The following is a 10,979-nucleotide window of genomic DNA, read 5'->3' on the forward strand; positions in this document are numbered from 1 at the left end:
AACCCAAGGTCCGGGGAGTTCCCGTTGTGGCTCAGTGGGTGAAGAACCTGACAACCTGACTAGAATCCGTGAGGACATAGATTCAATCCCCGGCCTCTCTCAGTGGGTTAAGGATCCAGTGTTGCTCTGAGCTGTGGTGTAGGTTGCAGACATGGCTTGGATCCTGCATTGCTGTGGCTGTGGCGTAGGCCAGCGGCTGTAGCTCTGATTGGACCCCTAGCCTGAGAACTTCCATATGCCGGAAGGCAGGAAGAAAGAACAGTAGGCCCATATTCTCCAGGTTTGCACCTGTTTCCTGTCCCTGACCCCTGCGGAAGAGCGGGACGTGGTGTCTGTGCAGCCCCCCGCTCCCTCTGACTGCACTGCTTTACAGGGTTTCCTGCCCACAGCCTTGGCACCTGCCTCTCCTGCCTCCCAAAGCACCTGCCTGGTAGATGCTGGTAGGCTCGCTTGTGCCCCTCTGTTAGGGTCTGTAGAATACTCCTCCTCAGAGGGACCCCCCCCCCAGCCCCTCCAGACCCACCTGGTCACGTGTTTTACTCTCTCTCTCACTGGCTGAAAGGTCAGCTTACCAGGGTAGGAAGGGCCACACGGACCCCTGCCTTACCAGCGCCTGGCATAGCCTGGCCCGAGGCAGGACTCAGGGAGCCCTGGGGAGCTGGGGTCAAGCCTGGCTCTGAGTTACTCCAGAGCAGGAGTGGCCCCCTCACTGGTCAGAAGGTCTCTGTCTCAAATACTCAACTCTGCGGTCGGGGCACAGAAAGGGTCACTCAGACATCAGCAGATAGACTGGCCGGGTGCCCGTGAAACTGCGGTTGTGGATATGCCAACGCCTCAATCTCATTATTTCCCCGTGGCCCACAATATTATTCATTTCTTTCATATTTTCCAACTGTTAGAAAGTGTATAAACCATTGTGAGCTCACAGGACCAGCCAGGGGCCAGACTGGGCATATCCTGTCATACTTTCCCACGTGAGCTTTAAAGTCTGATTGGTTCCAATAAGAAGCTGCATGCTATGCTTTAGAGGGATTTAAAAACAGTTTTTAGTGAAGTGTAGTTGATTTACAGCGTTCTGTCAGTTTAGGTGTACAGCAGAGTGATCCAGTCACACACACACAGATATCTATTCTTTTTCAGATTCTTTCCTGCGATAGGTTATTACAAGACATCAAACACAGTTCCCTGTGCTGTACAGTAGTAGGTCCTTGTTGTTTATTTTAGGGGGATTTTGATCAAATGTATTGATTAGTTCAGGAAGGCTGGCCCATTTCTGAGCCACTCCGACCCACTTAATCATTTTCCCCCTTGCTTTTCACACGAGCAACCGCTTCCATCGTATATTCCGAGGTGGCGTTTGCACGCAGGTTTCCTGGGTTTCTCCAGGTTAATTCTGGCCCTGGTCGCTTTGTTGGTGTTTCCCGTCAGTTAGAACCCCCTTGGGCCGATGCCGGGGGATGCTGCTGGCCCAGGATGGCGTCCCTGGAAGCTACTGGCTTTCCTTCCTCCGCTTAACACCTCCTACATTGCTGTCCTGCCCTCGCGTCCGCTGAGCCGCTGTCCAGTGCTGACGAGCGGCTATGGTCTCCTCATCCACCCCTGGCTGTGGGGTCAGTGATGACGCGATTGAGGTGTCGCCCTGGGCACGCCCTGGACTCTGGGTTCCACACGTGCTGCTTGAGACACCCGCAGGCTCCACTCAGACCCTGCGGCCACACCAGCTCCTCCCCAGCCCATGGAGGCGTGGGCGCCGACACCTCCTGGTCCCAGAGGGCGTCTTGCTGATGTGCATGGGCCATGCCCAGAGTCTGTAGCAGTGAACACCCCGGGGACTGGGAGCTGACACCCCTTCCCTGCGCAAAGGCTGCCGTGAGGGCCCCATGGATCAGGCACATGGGAGCCTGTCCTGGGGACCCCTGGCCCCACTTCTCTCGCTCTGCTCCCCATGAGAGCACAGCCCCAAAGCCTCCCTGTTGGGCTGTGCTTTCTGCGGGGCCCAGACCAAGGTGGTCCTAGAAGGCGGGCCCTCAGGAGGGAGTTTTGGAGGCAGGTCTCCCACTGAGGGAGGGGCTCCCGGAGCCCGGCTGCTGGTGCAGAGTGGGGCAGTGACTTCCCCAGGCTGCAGCCACCACGTGGGGCCAAGGCTCTCTCGGGAGTGGAGGTGCAGGTGGAGGTGAGGTGCTGGGTGGCTGTGGCACTGACCGAGAAGCCTGGTGACATCCGTGAGGACCAGGGCGGCAGCCTTCTCTGTCCGGAGAGCCTCAGGGAGAGAAGAAGGTGGGCTTGGCAGCTGGTGGATGACAAGGAGGTGTGGGGGGGTGTGGGGTGGAGGGAGGGACGCCTTCTTAGCAAGTTCCCCTGAAGCTGGGGAGCAGGGTGGCACAGGTGGCTGGGTGCTCAGCCTCTGGGGTCAGTGGCACAGGCAGGGTCGTGACCACAGAGGAACAGCACCCTGGGAGCAGGGCTGGGGACACGTGGCCCCAAGTCCTCTGGGCAGCAGAAGCAGACCGCCTCCAACTAGAGGAGCAAGGCCGCTCTCCCTGCCAACCAGGGACCATTTGGGGACCTCAGCTGAGGCAACACTTCGTAGCATACCCCTCTCTCCCAGAGCCCCACCCCCACAGTGCTGGGGAGGGCTCAGCACAGCCCTCCAGGGAGGCTCCTCCTGGAAGGAATCCCAGGCCGGCCAGTGTGCAGGATGCGGGACCCCGTGAGCGTGGCCCCTGAAGCTGCTGGGCAGCGAGGGGGACCGCGAGGCTGGCCGGGGTGGCTCCATGGGAGCGTTCTCTCGTGACTTGGGATTCCATGTCCCAGAGGCTGTCGGGACTGCCCCTTGGAGCATGTGGGGCAGAGATGCCTGGACATGCTGTGGTCTTGGGGTGGGGGCTCTGGGAGGCGGAAGGAGTAGAGCCCAGAAAAGCCCCCAGGATGCTAGGGTCACAAAAGCAACCAGGAAAAGGGGGGGTGGTGGTGAGAGGGTCTTTAAGGAGAACTGTTCACTAAGTGTAATGGTGGGATCATGTTCCCAGGATGTGTTGGAGTCCTACCTCCCCTGCCCCCCACGAACGTGACTCGAATTGGAGATAAGAGGACATTGAAGACACGATTAGGTGCGTGGTCCCCAGTCTCAGGGGACCGTCCTAGTGGAAAGGGTATGTTTGGACACAGACACGCCCAGGGAGGTGTCGTGGGAGCAGGGAGGGGAGGGATCAGGGCGGTGCGTTTACAGGCCACGGAACGGAACACCAAGGGGTGCCAGCAGCAGCAGATGCTGGGCTGGGCCAGGTTTTCCCTGGTCTCCAAAGGGAACCAGCCCTGCTGATGCCTGGCTCTCGCCCTCCCAGTCTCTAGACTGTGAGAAGGTAAATTCCTGTTTGGGCCCCTGGACCCTGGGGTGCTAAGGTTCCAAGGATGGGGGTTGAGGGATGGGAGGCATTGGTGCCGTCTCTGGAGGTGGGGCTGGGGTGGCGCTGCGGCTGAAGAACCCCAGAGCTGGGAAACAGGGCCTGTCGGCTCGCAGGGGAAGCTTCTGCCTCCACTAGGTTCCCTGTGCGCCTGTCGAGGGGGCTGGTCCTCTGGAGAGAGACCCCCGTACCCTTTGTGCTGAGTGTGTCCAAGGTTCTCCACATCCACAGAATTTCCTGGGGACACCCCAGGGCGCCGGTCCTCCCTGGACTGGAACCAGCAGTAAAGCCCCCTCGCCCACCTCCTCTGCTGGGTCCCCTGGGCTGCGTCGGCCCCGCCTGGTCAGCTTGGCTGTGGGGGGGGCGGGGGGCTGCAGTCTGCTACACGTGCCCTCCCATTCTGGGGGGACCAGGGTGACAGTACAGCTCCACATGGGACAGGCCACCCTCCATGGTGCCAGCCTCCCTCGGGGACGCAGGAGCGGGGTGGCCGAGCAGCACAGGGGGACACTGCCACCCGACCTGGAGGGGGCTCATGAAAGGCGAGGATGCAACCCCTACCCCTGTGCCCTGGGGGGCTGGGTAGTGGCCCTCGTAAGGGTCACACGGGCCTGAGCACGGTCACCTGCGGTCTGGCCTGATGCCTCCCTGGGAATCCAAAGCCTCGGTCTTGGGCCTCAGGCCTCACCCTGATCTGGGACTGGTCCCTGGTCCCAGGAGTGAGACCCCTGGGTCCTGATGCCGGTGTATGGGGGAGGCACTGGGGGAGCACGTGGGACCCTGGGGCCCTGGGCTGCGTGCACGGCCCCAGGTCGCCCACCCTCTCCTCTCCGCCCCTCACCCTCCACAGGCATGCCTGGCTGGTTTCCTTTTCCAGAACACCCTTCCAGGCCCTGGCCTGCGTTCTTTGTGCCCCCTTGCCTGACAGCCTGGAGCCCCATCCAGATCGGGAATGGCAGGCTCAGTCCCTCCAGAGAGGAAACATGCCATCTCAGGGGCGTGAGGCGGGTCTCACCCTCCCTTTGCTTCTTTCTGGACCCTCGACTGCCTCTCACCCAGCTCACGATCCTTTGGGATGCAGCTCCAGGTGCCGGGCCCCAGCTCCAGGTGCCGGGCCCCTGCCTCCAGGCAGCCCTCCCTGACTTGCCAGGCTCCGCCCTCCTGCAGCACCCGTGGCCCGCTTCTCTGTGGGCACCACTTCTCCTCTGCTTTGTGAGGCGGGCCGTCCCCCTCCTCTGAGGGCCGCAGTGAACCCCAAGGGGCCGTGACCCCCCTCTTGTGGTGCCTTTGGTCAAGGACGACCCAAGGCCAAAGACCTGCCCAGAGCCACCTGCCCACTGGGCGCAGATCTGCCCTCCTGCTGTCACAGGCTTCCACTTCAGGAATTGTAACATGGTCTCCACTCTTGCAGCCTCCTGAGTTTCCTCTCCGACAAAGCTGCTGTCGCAGTGCTGTCATGGTCACTGGAGCATTTTGGCCTCAGTCGGCTTGGCCTCAGACACGCGCGGCATCTCGGAGGTCCCCCCGGCCCCCAGCCCTTTCGTGCTGAGCGTTTGTTTCTTCGTTCCTTCCTTCCTTTTCTTTTCCCTTTTAAAAGGCTTATGGAAGGAGAGTTGATTCCCAAGGCTGTGATCATGTCTGCTGTGCAAGCAAGAGATTCAGTTTTCCATACGCTCACATCCATTCGTTTTCAGATTCTTTTCCCACGTAGGTCATCACAGAATATTGAGTATGGAGTGGAGTTCTGTTTGTACAGCTACCCACGCGTCCCCTTCACAACAGTGTGTGCGTTTCTCGGTCACTTTCTCGGCGGATCCAGGCTGATGGCCGCTAGCGGAGGCCAAGAGCCAGAGGGCAGAGCTGACCCTCCCTGGAGCCGAAGTGGCATGACGGGGCCCCGCGTCAGGGGGAAGGAGATGCTCTGACTGTGCGGGTCTGGGAAGGGTAGCTGTGAACAAGCGATAGAGACTTCAACAGGGATTACGTGAAAACAACGTAACGTGGTGGGGAAGATACAGGGTTAAAGACAACTAACTGTGCTTTCTTAATGCAGGACTTCTCAGAGCCTTGAACAGGCTGAAAGGGTGCGCTGGGACAAAGCCTCTCCCAGGTACCTTTGATCAAAAACCACCTCCCTGGCCCGCAGGACTTATTCACCAGCAGCCGAGCCCGACTGGGAGACGTCGCAGGCAGGGTGTGGTTTTGGAACTGACTACCGGTACCTCGGGGATGTCGCGGGTTTGGTCCAGACCCCCGCAGTAAGGTGACTATTGCGACAGAGCCAGTCACACACAGTTTTTGGTTTCCCAGTGTGTAGAGAAGTTATGTTTGTGCCACGCTGTGTTTCTACTAAATATCCAACTGCACTATGCCTAAAAACCAATGTTCACACCTTAACCAAAAAGTGCTTTATTGCTGAAAAATGCCAAAAGCTGTCATAATAGTAACATCCTGACACCCCCCCGCCCCACCCCCTCCTGGGGGCAAGATGAGGGGAGTCCGAGTTGGAAGAAGGGGGGTGAGAGGCTGGATGGCAGCTGCTCTGGCCCAGAAGATGCTGCTGTGTTTCCAGGGGACCAGTGACAGGTGCTCTGGTCACTTTGGCTGCAGGAACAGCCCTGCCCTGCATCTTGGTGGCTCACAACAGCCATTTCTTGGCCACATGGCATGGACACTTGGTTGACCGTGACTCTTTGGGCCTCTGCTGGTCTTGACCAACTCTATTCCAGGAGCCAGGCCAGCCTGGGGCTGAGCAGGGGCGGCTGGCTTCCCTAGGGGCACCGAGCAATGCCCGGATTTAAACCCAAGGTTTGGACTGTGGGACCAACCCTTTTTAGGTCTGGAGTCCACCACGCCGTGGCTATAAAAAGCTCAGCCCTGCGGATCATGAGAGAGGTCAGCGGGCCGTGGGCAAGCCACCATTCCCTGGTGAGTAGCCCCCACTGTCCCCTTGGGGAGCAGGAATCAGGCACGGAGATGACAGGCAGAATGACTCAGTTTGTTAAATGTGTTAAATTTAGAAATCTCCCTCTTCCTGGTGTTTTAGATACTTGCAGTATTTAAGAGACGCTGGGATACCAGATCGTCCAACAGACTGGCCCTGTGCTTCTACTCGAAAATTTGTAATAATTATTCAGGTTTGTAATTTTCAGTTGAATGACGTCATTTTATTAAGTGTGAACAGCGTCGGCGTTTTAAGAGAATTTAAAGATTTTTTTATATGTATATATGTATGTATGTATCTATCTATCAAGTTTAACTCATTGGAATTGTAAGGGTTATTTGGCAAGTACTTGGGGAGTTTTGCTTTGTCAGAAAATGGAAGTATTTTAAAAGGAAATATGATTTATTTCCTCATCAATGTCTAACATGTTTACAGGTATTTCCCTCCTTTAAAAATTATTGTTGCTGGAGTTCCCGTCGTGGCCCAGTGGAAACGAATCTGACTAGTATCCATGAGGATGCAGGTTCGATCCCTGGCCTCACTCAGTGGGTTAAGGATCCAGTGTTGCCGTGAACTGTAGCTCCAATTCGACCCCTAGCCTGGGAGCCTCCATATACCATGGGAGTGGCCCTAAAAAGACACACACAAAATTATTGTTGCAATTTTAAAGTCAGGAAAAAAATAGTAAGGTTTCTGTGCTTTACTCTGGATTTAAACCCCAGCTTAAGGATGAGCCGGATTTTAACTTTTTTTTTTTTTTTTTGTCTTTTTAGGGCCGCACCTGCAGCATATGGAAGTTCCAAGGCTAGGGGTCAAATTGGAGCTGTTGCTGCTGGCCTACACCACAGCCACAGCAACGCCAGGTCCTTAACCCACTGAGCGAAGCCAGGGATCGAACCTGCAACCTCATGGTTCCTAGTCGGATTTGTTTCCACTGTGCCACAATGGGAACTCCCCTGGATTTTAACTTTATAAGGACAAGAGGCCTGGGCTGGAATGCCCGTGGCAGGGGGTAGGGGTAGGGATTAAGACAAAGAATCTTGGACAAAAAATTAAATGTCATGTGATTGAAAAAAAAAAAGCAACCCAGCTGGACAAAAGCTCTTTCTGCATCTCAATGCTTTAGAAGAATGGTGAGGAGCCCGATTTCTCCAAATATCTATCTTTGATCCTTCTGTCCTCCCGTGAACCCCTCTGTATCAGTCAGCTACAGCTGTGTAGCAAGCCACTCAGAACTTAGAACAATCAGTGCTGGTCATTTGTTTGTGTCTCTTTGGTTGGCAGCGGGTCAGGTAGAGGGACTCTGCAGGCCAGGCCGCATCTCCTGTGTGGTCCCGCACGGGGGGGTTGGCCGGGTCCCTGAGCCTTGTCCACACACTGTGTCCTCCACAGGGCAGTCCGAGCTCTTCTCACGGCAGAAGCAGGGTGAGGAGAGAGAGTCAGGGATAAAGCACAGGGCACCCAGGCAGCCTTGGACTTGCTTGTTGGCCCAGAAGCAAAGGGTTGGGGTGGATGCCACCTCTGTGGGGCCTTGATGATGCCAGCTTGTGGCCACGGCAATGAGGGGAGGATAAGGATTGGTCATGACTGCTCTGCGGACTGGGAGATGCCCTCAGTTTTTAAGGGATGGTCCTTGCTCTACTGGCAGCTCGTCGTCACTGTTGTTTAGCGTTTCCTGTTTGTCTTTGTCTGCTGGGTTTTGTGGGGTCTGCGTGGAGATCCTGACACAGCTGGAAATGTATCGACCCTCTCCCCCATTGAGCTCACACTGCACCTTCCTGGCGCCCCTTCGGGCTGGAGCTACAATGCCTCCGGCTTCCCGCCGCGGCCACGTGGCTGCTGGCTGTGGCTCCCTCGGGTACCCCGTCTAGACCTCGGGAAGCTCTGCGGGTTTCCTTCTGAATAAACCAAGCACTCCATCATTGGCCCTAATTCCATGATGCGAAACGTGAAGCCTGGAACTTCTAGAAACACCGAGATCCTGGCAGTGCCCAGCACACCTTCCAGGGTCTCAGGTCTTAAAAATAGCATGGTATTATGGGACGCTGAGATGCAGGGGTCCTGGGAAGCCTTGCCTGGGCTGAGTCGGCTGGTCAGCAAAACCCATCCCAGGAGCATTGCTGCCCTCAAAGCCCCGTCCAGCACCTTCTCATGGCTCTGGGGACAAGGCCCACACTCCTGTGAAGGCTGCATGCTCTCCCCTGTTGTGGCGGCTCTGACCTTGGCCCCACAACACAGGTGTCCCAGAATTGTCTGAGTGCTTTTTCTTCTCAGACTCAAGCAAAACCACCTCTGACCTTGTGTGGGCAGGTGGGGGTGCAGTGTCGTGTGTTCCGGGCCCCCTGCTCCGAGGTGCTGCAGAAGCTTCTGGGCCCCTCCAGGCTCAGCACTAGCCAAGTGCTCTAGGTGTGGGCTGGGGCCACATGTGCTGGGCCCATTTCTGACAGGCCCTTGGGTGCCGACTGGAGGCCTCACTGCGCAGGGCTTCTCATGCCCCCCATACCAGCACTGCAGAGACCCAAGCCCACCCACAGCCTTCCTCGGCCCTCCTTCCTGGGGTGTTGTAGAGGAGGGGTGCCACAGTGCTGCGTGCCACTGACCTGAGCCTCAGAGCTCCTCCACGTGCTCCACTCTTGCCTGCTTCACCCGGATGCCCCGAGCTTCTAGAGCCCCAGGGACATGGGTGCTCTCTGCACGTGTGGGTAGGGGTGTGCACCGGCCTGGGAGCTGTGTCTGCAGGTGAGTGTTGGTGCTGCATTTGTGTGTATGTGTGTGTGCGCGCGTGTGCGCCTGCATGCTGCGTGTGTACCTGTGTGCGCACCTGTGTGCATTTGAGCGTGTGTGAATTTGGGTGCGCTGTGCATGAGTGCACACGTTTCCACGTGTGTGCATATTGTACCTGTGAGTGTGCTCATGTGTGTGTGAGGACGGGCCCCCAGGCTGGTAGTGAGAGGGAACACCTGCCTTAACCTCCGGGGCCTCCGTTTTCTCCTCGTACCCATGACCCTGAACTCACGGCAGTTGAGAGGCTCAGAGAACTCAACCTGTGGGGGCTTGAGGGAGGCACCCAGGCTGGGAGCCTCTGGGAGGACCCGCCCACCTGCGTCAGCTGTCCCTGCAGAGGGAAGCGCTCCCGACGGCTGGGGTGACTTGGTCCTCGAGCCTCAGTTCTCCACTTGGGCAGTGGCTGGCCACTGCGATGCCTTCGGGGGCTCTCCCTGTCCACGGGGCATGGCCTCTGGGAAGAGGGGTCCCCATGGAGCAAAGTCTCGTCTGTGGATCGCTGTGTCTCCCCCGCCTCAGTTTCCTTCCAGATGAAACAGTCTAATGATGCCCCTCGAGGTTGTGGGGGTCAGGGAGCCCACCCCCAAGGACAGCTCAGGGTCGCTCTGCCCGTGCTCAGTCCCTGGCAGACCCGGCTCTGCCCACTGCAGTCAGCGCCTGGCCTTGCGGGGCCGCGTCCGCAGCTCCGCTCAGCGGGAAGGGTCTGCCCTCTGGGTCCTGTGGTGCAAGGTGTGATGGCCCCAAGGTGGCCATTCCCTCCTGTGGTCATTGCGCACAGGTGCCAGCAGAGGGGGGCCGAGCTCCACGCACAGCCGGGCCTTCCAGACGCGCGGCCTCGCCTCAGTGTGTGCGGGAGGGAGGGAGGGAAGGAGGAGAGAGGCACAAAGACGGGGTGGGGAGGGGGCTCTGCACTCTGCAGGGGCTCTGACGTGGTCTCTGCGCCGTCACCATGAATGGTGGCAGGGGTGGGGGAGAGGCTGCTGGCCCTGTGCCCTCCTGGCTGGGGCTGCCATCCGAGTGGCCACACTTGGCCCCAGAAGCTTGTCTGGAAGATGATTGCCAGACAGACGTCCACCACCCCAACCCCCCTGGTGCTCCATGGAGTGGGGAGCAGGGCACACAGGGCAGGCAGGCAAGGGCTTGATCACACCCACACAGCCTGCAGCTCTTCTGGGTCTCAGGCTGGAGACCAAGTGGGCACTGCCCCGCCACCCCCCCGCCCGGTGGGGGGAGTGTCCGGGGCTGGGAGGGGTTCTGACCATGAATACTGCACAGCCGGGCTTCCTCCATCGTCTCGTTCTGCTCACATGGGTCTCGGAGCCACAGGACCAGGTGTGTCACATCCCGGGGTGGGCTGTGGTCTGCCCCACGTGCTCAGCGAGCGGCCACCTCTCCAGGCTGGGGACAAAGTGGACAGAGGCCTAGAAATGGCCTCACTAACCTGGGAGGAGGGCCCTCAGCCCGTCTGCCAAGAGGCTGGCGCCCATTAGGGCAGAAGAGCCCATGTGACCGGCGGGGCTCAGAGGCTCAGGGACTGGGGTGGAACCTGCCTCCCGTTTGTGAGGGAATGAGAGCTCCACCCCCCCAATAAGCCTGGACCGAAGCAAGCTGTCCTTACCGCTGGCCAGGATACCCTGCAATGAGCACCCGTGCCCCGTCCAGAGGTGACAGGGGCCGGGGCTTTCGGAAATCGTGCCAACGGCCTTAAAGGTACTTGGAGCCAGCAATCCCGCTGCTGGGAATCCACACGAGGGACACAGCGCGGGACAGCACGGGGCGCTGTGAACCCAGAGACCCCTCAAGGGTCACTTATGATGCCCCCAAACGCCCGGGACCGGAGGAGCGGC

This window comes from Sus scrofa, chromosome 6 (genome assembly GCF_000003025.6).
Source record: "Sus scrofa isolate TJ Tabasco breed Duroc chromosome 6, Sscrofa11.1, whole genome shotgun sequence".
In the NCBI taxonomy this organism is placed as follows: Eukaryota; Metazoa; Chordata; class Mammalia; order Artiodactyla; family Suidae; genus Sus; species Sus scrofa.